A 12,634-nucleotide genomic window follows, 5' to 3' on the forward strand; every position below is an offset into this window, starting at 1 on the left:
TCCACCCACAATCGCTGGACAGCAATCAGTAATGGAAATTCTGATTCTATCTCTCCCTCATGCAAGGATGTTTAGACCAACCTTAGTTGCTACATTTCTGCTTCCTCATAGACTGGATTACTCAGCAGTGACCAGGATGTCGAATTTGGAACCCATTAGGTTCAGCACCATAAAGCATAGCCATTATAAAAACTTGAATGCAATAATTTTTTATAGCACTGGATATAAATTGAGTCACGATGTACAACTACCAACTTAGAGAGGAAAGCTTCTTAGGAACAGATGACCATCAAGCATCCAAAAGTGGGCACAATCTTTATGTTTGCAACAAACTGATACATCTATTCACTCCGTATGGCACCACGCAGTCATAACATTACAGCGTTTCACTGGTCAAAGGATTTTTAGAGCCAATTTTTAGTCAAATTCTTTCATCTGCAATGCTCCCATTCCTAAAATGGATAGTGATTGCAAGGAACTTGAGTTTTTTGGGAAATAAGGTACAACTGTAGAGAGCAAGCTGTTCTGTACTTTATTTTCCCAAAATTCCAACTTACGGTAAAACTGAAATTAAAACAAAAATACTAGGAGAGTCCAATTATGACATGAATCCTGATTAAAAATTAGGATTTGGGAAATACAGACAACACAAAAGTTAGAAAATAACTAACTTTAAAATCAGTTAACATTATTCCTCATCAATCTAAGGTTCAGTACGGAAACTCAGTATGAGCAATGTTTCTTTACATTAAAAAAATACCAAAAAAAAAAGCGAGGGACACCTGAATTTCCATTTGATTCTTTACATTTAACCTGACTGTTAATGGCATAAGTTGAGGAGCTGCCTGAGAAACCAAGGGACACAATGCAAGGTACTAAAGGGGACATAAAATGCACCTTGGTTAAAATGACATTGTACTGTCAGTTCAGTTCCCCCAAACTCACTTGCTAGCTGCCACCTCATCCCCACAAGGTCTGCAGCACTTATTCACTAGAAAACAAATTCATAAAGGAGAAATATTTTCAAACATTCAAAAATTTATCATACTGAAGAGGACACTTTACGTTAACATTTTTCAAAATGGAGAGTAACCAATTAAGTGCTGGATGGTTTCACACTTGAAAAGCAATGGGATAATTCCTATTTGAATAACTGATAGTGGGTGCAGTAAGATAACAGATTTCAAACTAGAGCTATGCTTAGGTCAAACAATTAAGATCACATTAATCAAGGCAGACAGACGTTATTCACATATGACAGAAAAATATTCTAATTAAGATGCAAATCATGTAGTCTGGTGTCCCAAATAAAGGGATGCCATAAAACAAATCCAAGTCCAGTCTTCAGTGTACTTTTTTTTTAAATAAATACAGGTCTCTCTTTGCTAAAATAATTTTAGATACCATAGAGCCTTTTAAGTACTATTTAACCTTTCAATGTGTATAGTCCTGCTCCAAGTAGCCTCCAATTACATTGTCAACACGACGACTCACAATTTATAATGAGATGTCATCGTATTTGAGGTTCTGAAACAAACATTTTTAGATCCGTTTTAATTTTTTTTTTTTAACAAGGTTTAAAGCCTGGTGAATAGAGCACAACCCTCAAACTTTTAATTACCTTCAAACATGCAGATGTATCTCATACTAGGGCAACTCTTGTTGGCTAACTGCATTGTACGTGCAAGCAACATGTTACAGTGTCATTTAGAACTTGGCTTCATTTCTGCGGCATTTACTTTAGTGTGGTTTGTTCATATTTGATTTAAATAATCCTCGAGTCCAAGCTGGTGACTGTAAAGCTGAACAAAGCATTATGTAGTAACATAGCACATTTTTCCTGACAAGAATTAGAGCTATTCAGATACTCAAATCAAAAAGTTAAATACAATTCTCAATCACTCCAATTTCTCATTTTATCGCCTTGTAGGAAATAAGTGGTTTTCCTAATTTGTGCGCCTTGATCCCAGGTGGAAATGCTCCAGTTCACTGGAATGCTTTGAAAATAAAACTCAACTTTGCTGCTGTGACCATAATACAAACAAGATAGAACGGTGTATCATATTGAAATTGAGAATTTTACTTTCAGAAACTGTCCCAAAAATCTGCATCTGCAAAATTACATTCTACTTCAAATCATCTTTGTTCAGTTGGCTGCACACATGCTTCAGTCATAAATTCAATCCCCCTTATAGATACTGATAATATTCTAACTTAATTAGAAAGATATCCCTTTGCTTTGTTGGGACTTTGGTTGCTTATTTTGGTCTCCTTTTCGTTTGATTGGACCACATAATCTTTCCAAAATGAGGTGCGCCCTAAAAGGGGCACTTACCATGATGATTTCAGTTTGTTGACTCGGGAGCAACCCTGTGTCACCCTTATAAATCCATCAAAAAGGGCCCAGACCAGAATGCGATTACAAGTGCAAAGAGCTCATGGACTTTTGTCACTAAGAATGAGACAAGTCGATCAGCTACCTCTGCCGCTTATCTCCCCCTCCACTAGCCCATGAGGCCAAACTTCCTCTTAAGGCTCCCACCTTGCCCTAGCTCGGAAGTTGCATCTTTCTCTGGCTTCTCCCCTATCTCACCTCATACCCTCGGAGTTCAACTTGGTCATTAGACCCACCTCCTGCTCCCTCAACCCTATTCCCACTGAACTGACCACCCAACTTCCCTTCTGGGCTTCCATGTTAGCAGATATTGTTAATATTTGTGTCTCCTCAGGTACTGTTGCAATCTCCTTCAAATCTGCTGTCGTCATGCCTTTTTGTAAAAAAAAACCCATGACCCCTCTGTCCTTGCGAACGACTGTCCCATCACCAACCTCCCTTTGCCCTCCCAAATCTGCGCCCATCTTCCCCAGAACTCCATGTCTGAAACCCTCCAATCAAGTTTCCAACCCTGTCACAAAACAGAAACAGCTTTCAAAGTCAAAAATGACATCCCACATGACTCTGACAAAGGTAAACTATCCCTCCTCATCCTTCTCCAGGCAAAACTGAAGTGCAAGAACAGGGCAGTAAAAGTAGGGGATTTTAACTACCCCAATCTTAACTGGAAGAGTTTTAGTGCGAAAGGAATTGAGGGAGCAGAATTCTTGAGGTGCATTCAGGAGAACTTTTTGCCCAGTATTTACCAAGTCCAACAAGAGAGGGCGCAGATTTAGACTTAGTTTTAGGAAGTGAAGATAGGCAGGTGGAAGGAGTGGCAGTGGGAGCGCATTTTGGTGGTAGTGATCATAATTCTGTCAGTTTTAACATAATTATGGAAAAGGACAGAGATAGAACAAGAGTTAGCGTTCTTCATTGGGGCAAGGCCAATTTTACTTAACTGAGGAGTGATTTAGCAAAAGTGGATGGGAAACAGCTACTTGAAGGTAAATCAGTGTCAGAGCAGTAGGAGGCATTCAAAGAGAACAACGAAGGGGTTCAGAGTAAACATGTTCCCATAAAGAAAAAGGGTGAGACAGCCAAATCTAGAGCCCCATGGATGTCAAAGAACCTACAGAATAAGATAAAGCAGAAAAGGAAAACTTATGTCCGACACAGAGAACTCAATACTACAGAAATCAGAGGAGTGAAATCAAAAAGGAAATTAGAAAAGCAGAGTGGGCATGAAAGAATACTGGCAAGCAAAATCAAAGTAAACCCAAAGATGTTTTATCAGTACATGAAAAGCAAGAGGATAATTAAGGAGCGAGTAGGGCCCATAAAAGACCAAAAAGTAACCTATATGTAGGGGTGGAAGATGTTGGTATCACTCTTAACGAATACTTTGTGTTTGTCTTCACAAAAGAGGGGGGGGAAAGAGAGGATGCAGATATTGAAGTTGATGAGCAGTGTTAAGTATTGGATGTGACAAACATAGGGAGAGAGCAAGTATTAATGGGATTAGCATCCTTGAAAGTTGATAAATCACCAGGGCCAGATGAAATGTACCTGAGGCTGTTATAAGAAGCAAGAGAGGAAATAGCAGAAAGTCTGACCATCATTTTCCAGTCCTCACTGGATACAGGTGTGGTGTGGGAGGATTGGAGAACTGCTAACGTTGTACCTCTGCTTAAAAAGGGAGCGAAAGACAGACCGAATTAATTACAGGCCAGTCAGTCCAGCCTCAGTAGTGGGCAAATTATTAGAATCTATCCTGAGAGACAGGATAAATTGACACCTAGAAAGGCATAGGTTAATCAAGGACAGTCAGCATGGATTTGTTAAGGTAAGATCGTGTTTGATCAACTTGATCAAATTTTTTGAAGAAGTAACAAGGAAGATAGACGAGGGTACTGCAGCTGATATGGTCTACACGGATTTTAGAAAGGCTTTTGACAAGGTCCCACATGGCAAACTGGTTAAAAAAATAAAATCCCATGGGATCCAGGGAAATGCAGCAAGGTGGATACAAAATTGGCTCAGTGGCAGGAAACAAAGGGTAATTGTTGACGGGTGTTTTCACGACTGGAAGGCTGTTAACAGTGGCGTTCCGCAGGGCTCATTACTGGGTTTCCTGCTTTTTGTGGTATATATTAACAATTTGGACGTAAATGTAGGGAGCATGATCAAGAAGTCTGCAGACGACACAAAGATTGGCCATGTGATTGATAGTGAGGAGGATAGCTGTAAGCTTCAGGAAGATATTGATAGCGAGGAGGATAACTGTAGGAAAATATTGATGGTCTGGTCAGATGGGAGAAAAAGTGGCAAATGGAATTCAACCTGGAGAAGTGTGGCGTGATGCATTTGGGGAGGTCAAACAAGGCAAAGGAATACACGATTAATGGGAAAATACTGAGCAGTGCAGAGGAAGTAAGGGACTTTGGACTGAATGTCCACAGATCCCTGAAGTTAGCAGGACAGGTCGATAAAGGTGGTTAAGGCGGCATATGGAATCCTTTCCTTTATTAGCTGAGGTATAGAATATAAGAGCAGGGAGGTTATGCTGGAACTGTATAACTCATTAGTTAGGCCACAACTCGAGTAGTGTGTGCAGTTCTGGTCACCTGATTAGAGAAAGGATGTAATTGCACTAGAGAGTGTACAGAGGAAATTAACAAGGATGTTGCCAGGACTGGAAAAATGCAGCTATGAGGCAAGATTGGATAGGTTGGGGATGTTCTTGGAACACAGAAGGCTGAGGGAGATCTGATTGAAACATACAAAATTTTGAGGGGCCTGGATAGAGTGGAGGTGAAGGGTCTATTCACCTTAGCAGAGAGGTCAGTGACGAGGGGGCATAGATTTAAAGTGATTGGTAGAACAGTTAGAGGCAGTTAAGGAAAACTTTATCACCCAGAGGATTGTGGGGGTCTGGAACACACTGCCTGAAAGGGGAGTTGAGACAGAGACACTCAACTCATTCAAAAGGAGTCTGGAAATGCACCTCAAAAATAGCAATCTGCAGGGCTACATACCAAATGCTGGAAGATGGGATTAGAATACGTGGATTGGTTTTCGGCCGGCACAGACACAATGGGTTAAGTGACCTCTTTCTGTGCATTAAACTTTCTATGATTCGCAACCTGTCTGAAGCGGACATAGCTGACCTTCAAAGTCTCTTCACCATTATCCAGCTGGGTGGAATGCACTTGCCTGATCCCATTCTTATCTATCCACTCATTGGGAGACAATCACCTGCAACGGATTCTCTTCCTACTCCCACGTCATTATCTCTGGTGTCGCCCAAGGATCTCTCCTTGGCCCCTCCTATTTCTCATCTGCATGCTGCCTTTTGGCAACATCATCCAAAAACACAGCACAGCTTTCCACAGGTACGCTGCCAACACCATTTCTCTCGACCCCTGCGCCGTCTCTAAATTGTCAGGCTGCTTGTCTGACATCCATTACTGGATGAACAGAAATCCCATCCAATTAAATATCGATAAGACCAACGCCATCGTCTTCCCAGCCGCAAAGTCCATTCCCTCGCCCGTGACTCCATCCCTTTCCCTGGCAACTTTATGAGGCTTGGCCAGACAGTTCACAACCTAGGCGTCATATTTTACCCCGAGATGAGCATCCAACCACATATCCTCAACATCACTAAGACCATCTATTTCTATCTCCATTACATGACTTCACAGCTCATTAGCTGCTGAAACTCTCATCCATGCCTTTGTAACCTCCAGACTTCACTACTCAACACAATCCTGGCAAGTCTCCCATGTTATACCCTACGAAAACTTGAAGCCACCCAAAACTCTGCTGACTGTCGTAAATCGTTCGAAGTCCCATCCACCCATCACCTCTGCGCTCAGTGACATACGCTAGGTCCCGATTAAGCAACACCTTCATTTCAAAATTCTCAACCTGGTTTTCAAATCCCTCCATGGGCCTTAGTCCTCCCGATCTCTAATTTCCTCCAGTCCTCCAGGATATCAGCACTCCTCTAATTCTGATCTCTTAAGCATCTTTGATTTTCATCACTCCACCATTGGCAGTTGTGCCTTCAGCTACCCAAGCTCTGGAATTCCTTCCCAAATCCCTTCCTCTCTTTCCTCGTTACAACCTAACATTTGGTCATCTGTCCTAATAGCTACTTGTGCAGCTCGGTACCAAATTTTGTTTGATAATGCTCCCATGAAGGGCCTTGGGACACTTTACGGTATTAAAGGCGTGATATAAAGGACAAAAGCAAAATACTGCAAATGCTGGAAATGTGAAATAAAAACAGAAAATGCTGGAAATACTCAGCAGGTCTGGCAACATCCGTGGAAAGGCTGATGCCTTTTCATCAGAACTGGGAAAAGTTAGGAATGTAATAGGTTTTAAGTAGATCAAATGGGTGAGGGTGGGAAAAAAGAAATGGGAAGGTCTGTGATAGGAAGATGGGAGACATTAGATGACAGAAGAATTGGTGGGGCAGAGGTACGAGTAGTAGTAATAGGATAAGCCAAGGAATAAAAGATGTGTCCAAAAGCAGAAAGAGAAAAACAAGACCGAAACCTGCAACAAAAAAAAAGGGGGAGGGGGTGGAAATGGAGGCAGAGATTATGGTCTGAAATTGTTGAACTCAACTTTGAGTCCAGAAAGCTGTAAAGCCTCTTATCGAAAAACGAGGTGCTGCCCCCTTCAAGCTTGCCTTGAGCTTCATTGGAACGTTGTCATTTCATGTCTCCCATTTTCTGCCCTAGCACAGACCTCCTCCTTTGCTCTTCCCCCATCCCCATTTGACCTACTTAAAATGTATTAAATATCTAACTTTTCCCAATTCTGATAAAAGGGCATCAACCTGAAACATTAACTTTCTCTCTCGACAGATGCTGCCAGACCTGACTATTGCCAGCATTTTTTGCTTTTATATAAAAAAATTATTGTATTCCCAATTATTACTTCGCAGCAGTACTGAAGGAGTGCTGCAGTAGCTATTTTGCAGAAGGGGTGTTCAATGGAGGTACCATATACCTGCTTAGATAAAAGTAGGAAAAAACCTTGGTACTACCTGAAGAACAGTATTAAGTCTCCAGATATTACAGCCAACATTCCTCTCTCCATCAACACCACCACTTCACTGGTCATGCAACTCATTTGTACTCAGGGCCTTTTTGTGCTGTGTTTGCCTACATTACTGTAAGTCAAGTTTGAGAGATTTTATTGTAATTGTACTAAATGAAGCTCTGATTTACTTAACCATTTACATTACTTAATTCATAAAAGAAATTATTCCATTTCACTCGGCAAAAACTCCCTTACATTGCTACCCATACTGACTTTAGTAGTCTCATGACAGGTATCATCTATTTACAGCAGTACTAACATGGAAAAATCATACTATTGCTGGTATCATATGAATATGACTTCACTCTGAGCTTTGAACTTCCCAGCTAAAGAGGGATTTACCCCAAAATGGGATCCTATCAAATTACAAAATGCAAAAAGCATTCATGTAGACATTTACTTTGGATAAAGGACGTCGACAGAAATGACAAACCAACACACAAGTCCCAAGTCCAGGGTGATCTTACTTTCAAGTGTAAAAGGTCAGAATTACACTTCAAATCCAACATAGTTCAAACATTCTTGTTTATTATTTTATCTGGCAACCCATGCCAACAAGTTTAGTAGGCAGTTCAACAAGAATTGTGGGGGGGGGGGGTGGAGAAAGAGAAATATCTAATACAACCCGTCCTTATTAGCTCTTACTGATTTGTGTATTTACTACCATCCTTACAGGTCATTCACATGAATTTGTTACTGTTATTTACAAAAGGACATCAGTTGAAATTCAAGTTGTCATCTGGTATCAAAACCGCTGAAAATAAACTTAGTGATTAGACCATATATACAAGTGTGACATTCGGCCACAGCATCACAATTTAAAATGAGCTACGGCCATCATATAGATACTGTACATCATTCAGCCAGCAATTTTCTGTAGTTAGGATAAATAAATAACATGCTTCATAACTACTTCAATATAGAATGTCAAATAGAGTGGTCAGTACTAAAAATATGGGTGAAAGTGACTGAGAACATGGGTCATAAGATTGACTCATCCTGGCTCGCAGTGTTCCCTGACAAGTTTAAAAATAAGGTCTACATGATCTTCTCACTTGATAAAAGGTGTTGCTGAAATGTGCTAAAAGTGAACTTTCAGAATCAAATGTTTTCCATATAAACTAGCGCACATCTGACAACGCAGGATCCATCTCACTCACTACTAACTTTTTCTCTAATACATGACTTCGCACTGTAGAGAATACTTCACACCCGAATATTTTTAGTTGTTTCTATTGCTACTTTGATCTCATACTTTCCCACACAGTTCTGAAGGTGCTTTCTACTATTTTTTGGTTATTAGTTTCAGAAGCACAACGCTGTTCTGCCTGTGGCCATATCAAAACAAAACTTGCCAGATTTTGAAACCACGTCGGGAGCGGAGGTTTAAAAAGCGGGCCGAAAGCCCAAAGACAGAGACGAGCACGGCGAGACAGAAGCAGGCGAAAAAAAGTGACATGAGAGAGCAGGGAAACAGAGCCACCAGAGTGAGTATACAGGTAATCTTCCAATATAGTTTAAATCAAATATAGCATCAAACATCACAGGCAAGCAGGTAGGTGATTGGTTTGGGAAGAAGCTACCTGTTTGCTGAGTATCTGGTAAGTGATTAAGGCCCATTCTAATCCGAATGTTTACAATAGTAAAGGAACTAGCAGTAAGCTTATTAAAATAGGAAACTAAAGTAAGTAATTGAATAAAATAAATTTAGTTACTTAAAACCATTAAGGGCGGCAGGACAGGTCACGTGCCACGGCTGCAATATGTGTAAGCTCCTGGATGCCAGTGTGAACCAGGGCAAACACGTCTGCAGTGTTTGCGGCTCCAAGAGCTTCGGCTCAGAGTTATTGAACTGGAGTCCAAGATGCAAACACTACGACACATCAGGGAGGGGGAAAGTTACCTGGGCATTTTGTATCAGGAGGGTCACACCCCTTAGGATAGGGTCTCCTGATTTGGAGAGTGGCTGCAGCTGAAGCAGGTAAGAGGACCCAGAGGGCACGTGAGCAACAGCCTCAGCGACTGTTCAACAGGTCTGAGGTTCTTTCAGCTCGTCTGGATGCGAGTGGGGGCTGCAGGGTCAATGAGCAACCTGACCATGGCACCAAGGTACAGGAAGATATTCAAGTGGAGGGAGAAAAAGAGGAATGTAGTGGTAGTAGGGTGATTGACGCTATTCTCTGCAGCAAAGAGCAAGAGTCCAGACGGCTATGTTGCCTGCCCGGTACCAGGGTTCGGGACATCTGCTCAGGACTGGAAAGGAATTTACAGTGGGAGGGGGAGGACCCAGTCATCGTGGTCCATGTAGGTACCAACGACATAAGCAGAACAAGAGGTCCTGTATAGTGAATATGAGGAACTAGGCACCAAATTAAGCAGAACTTCAAAAGGTAATAATCTCTGGATTACTACCTGAGCCACATGCCAATTAGCATAGAGCAAATAAGATTAAAGAAATTAATGCGCGGCTCAAAAAGTGGTAGAAATGGGTTCCAAGTCGTGGGGCATTGGCACCAGTACTGGGGAAAGTGGTGGCTGTAACATTAGGACAGACAGTCTACACCTGAACCATGCTGGGGCCGGAGTTCCAGCGAGCCGCATAACAAGGGAAGTAGAGAGGGTTTTAAACTAAATAGTGGGGGCAAGGAATCAAATTTGGGAAGAAATGGTAAATCAAGGAGTAGGGACAAGGCAAGAGAGAAAGGTATTAATATGGAAAATGATAAATAGACTGCGACAGGAAGGGACAGAGCAAACGAATCTAAGAGCAAATCAACAGATAAGGCTAGAGGTTACAAAAATAAAAAAGGACAAAACTAAAGGCTCTGTATCTGAATGCATGTAGCATTTGGAACAAAACAGACAAACTGAGTGCAAACAGAAATAAATAAGTACGATCTGAAAGCCATTACAGACATGGCTGCAGAACACAGATTGGGACCTGAATATTGAAGGGTACACGGCATTTACGAAGGACAGGAAGCTAGGAAAAGGCGGAGGGGTAGCTCTGTTAATGATGGTATTAGCGCAATCGAGAGGGATGACCCAAGTTCAGGACACCAGAATGTAGAGGCAGTTGGTTAGAAATAAGAGATCATAAAGGCAAGAAGTCACTTGTGGGAGTGGTGTACAGGCCACCTAACATTAACCACACTGCAGGACGGGGTATAAAGGAAGAAACAATGGCAGCTTGTCAGAAAAGTACAGCAATAATTATGGGGGATTTTAACCTACATATAAACTGGAAAAGTCAGATGGGCAGAGGTAGTCTAGATGAGGAGTCCATAAAATGTTTTCAAGGTAATTTATTGGAATAATACATTCTGGAGCCTGAAAGCAGGCTGTACTTGACCTGGTATTGTTCAACGAGATAGGATTAATGACCTCAGTTAAGGCGCCCTAGGTAGCGGCGATCATAATATGATGGAATTTTACATTCAGTTTGAGAGAAGACTAGTTTTTTTAAACTTAAATAAGGGTAATTATGAGGGCGTGAAAGCAGAGCTAGCTAAAGTGAACCAGTAAAATAGGTTAAGAGATAGGTCAATAGAGATGCAGTGGCAGACATTTAAGGGGATATTTCAAAATACACAGAACAGATACATTTCAACGAGAAAGAAAAATTCCAAGGGTGGGACCCGCCATCCGTGGTTAACTAAAACGGTAAAAAATAGTATCAAACTTGAAGAAAAGGCCTATAACTGCGCAAAGACGGGAGGCAGGTCAGAAGATTGGACAGAATATAAAAAAACAGCAAAGAATGACCAAAAGATTGACAAGGAAGGTAAAATTAGAGTACGAGAGAAAGCTCGCTAGAAATATAAAGACAGATATTAAGAGTTTCTATAGATGTTTAAAAAACAAACAAGTTAACAGTGAACATTGGTCCTATAGAAAGTGAGTCTGGGGAATTAATAATGGATAATAAGCAGATGGTAGATGAACTGAACAGATATTTTGCATCAGTCTTCACTATTGAGGATACAAGTAACATCCCAGTATTAGCTATAAGTCAGGAAATGGAAGGAAGGGAGGAACTCAAGAAAATTACAAATCACCAGGGAAGTGGTACTGAACAAATTGTTGCAGCTGCAGACTGACAAGTCCCTGGGTCCTGATGGACTCCATCCTAGGGTCTTAAAAGAAGTGACTGATGAGATAGTTGGTGCGTTAAGTTTTAATTTTCCAAAATTCCCTAGCTTCAGGGGAAGGTTCCATTAGATTGGAAAATAGCAAATGTAACTCCTTTATTCAAAAAGCGAGACAGAAAGCAGGAAACTACAAGCCAGTGAGCTTAACACTGTCTTAGGGAAAATGTTAATAGCTATTATTCAAGACGTTATAGCAGGGCATTTAGAAAAATTCAAGGCAATCAGGCAGAGTCAACATGGTTTTGTGAAAGGGAAATCATGTTTAACCAATTTATTGAATTTCTTTGAGGGGGTTACATGTGCTGTAGATAAAGGGGAACTGGTGGATGTATTGTACTTGGATTTCCAAAAGGCATTTGATAAGGTGCCACAAAGGTTATTGCAGAAAATAAAATCTCATGGTGTCGGTTAGAGGCCTGCTTTAGGTCAGGAAAAAGAACCCGACCCCGACCAAACTACAGCGGACCCGAGCACGACCTGACCAGAATCCCTCCGACTTTGCCCCAAGCCCGACCCGACCATCCCTTTACGTAGCTTCCGACTGGGAAGCTCCATGAAGCTGCAGCGCATGCGCGATGACGTCATAGTGATGGTCACTCGCTCACTGTGCAGACTCAGTTTCTTCCCGGACTCCCAGGTCAGGTAAGTTTTTTATTTTTAAAACTTACCAGCAGAGCACTTAGCGTGCGTCTGGCCCACTCGACCTGGACTCGGCCCGAACCGACCCAAGCCCGAAAGCCAGCCCCAACCCAACCCCAACACAAGTAGTCGGGTCTGGGTCGGGTAGCAGGCCTGTAGTATAGGGGCTAACATATTGACATGGATAGAGGATTGGCTAGCTAACAGGAAACAGAGAGTAGGCATAAATAGGTCATTTTCTAGTTGGCAAGATGTAACGAGTGGTGTGCCACAGGGATCAGTACTGGGGCTTCAACTTTTTACAATTTATACAAATGACGTAGATGAAGGGACCGAAGGTATGGTTGCT

At 41.6% G+C, this 12,634-nt stretch overlaps 1 protein-coding gene across 3 annotated transcripts in view; it reads right to left on the minus strand.

Annotated features, from left to right (window-relative positions):
- dyrk1aa (dual-specificity tyrosine-(Y)-phosphorylation regulated kinase 1A, a) overlaps window positions 1–12,634 on the minus strand; it is a 142,919-nt gene that overhangs the window by 103,941 nt on the left and 26,344 nt on the right. The window lies entirely within an intron of this gene.

Source organism: Heterodontus francisci, chromosome 10, assembly GCF_036365525.1.
Source record: "Heterodontus francisci isolate sHetFra1 chromosome 10, sHetFra1.hap1, whole genome shotgun sequence".
NCBI lineage: Eukaryota > Metazoa > Chordata > Chondrichthyes > Heterodontiformes > Heterodontidae > Heterodontus > Heterodontus francisci.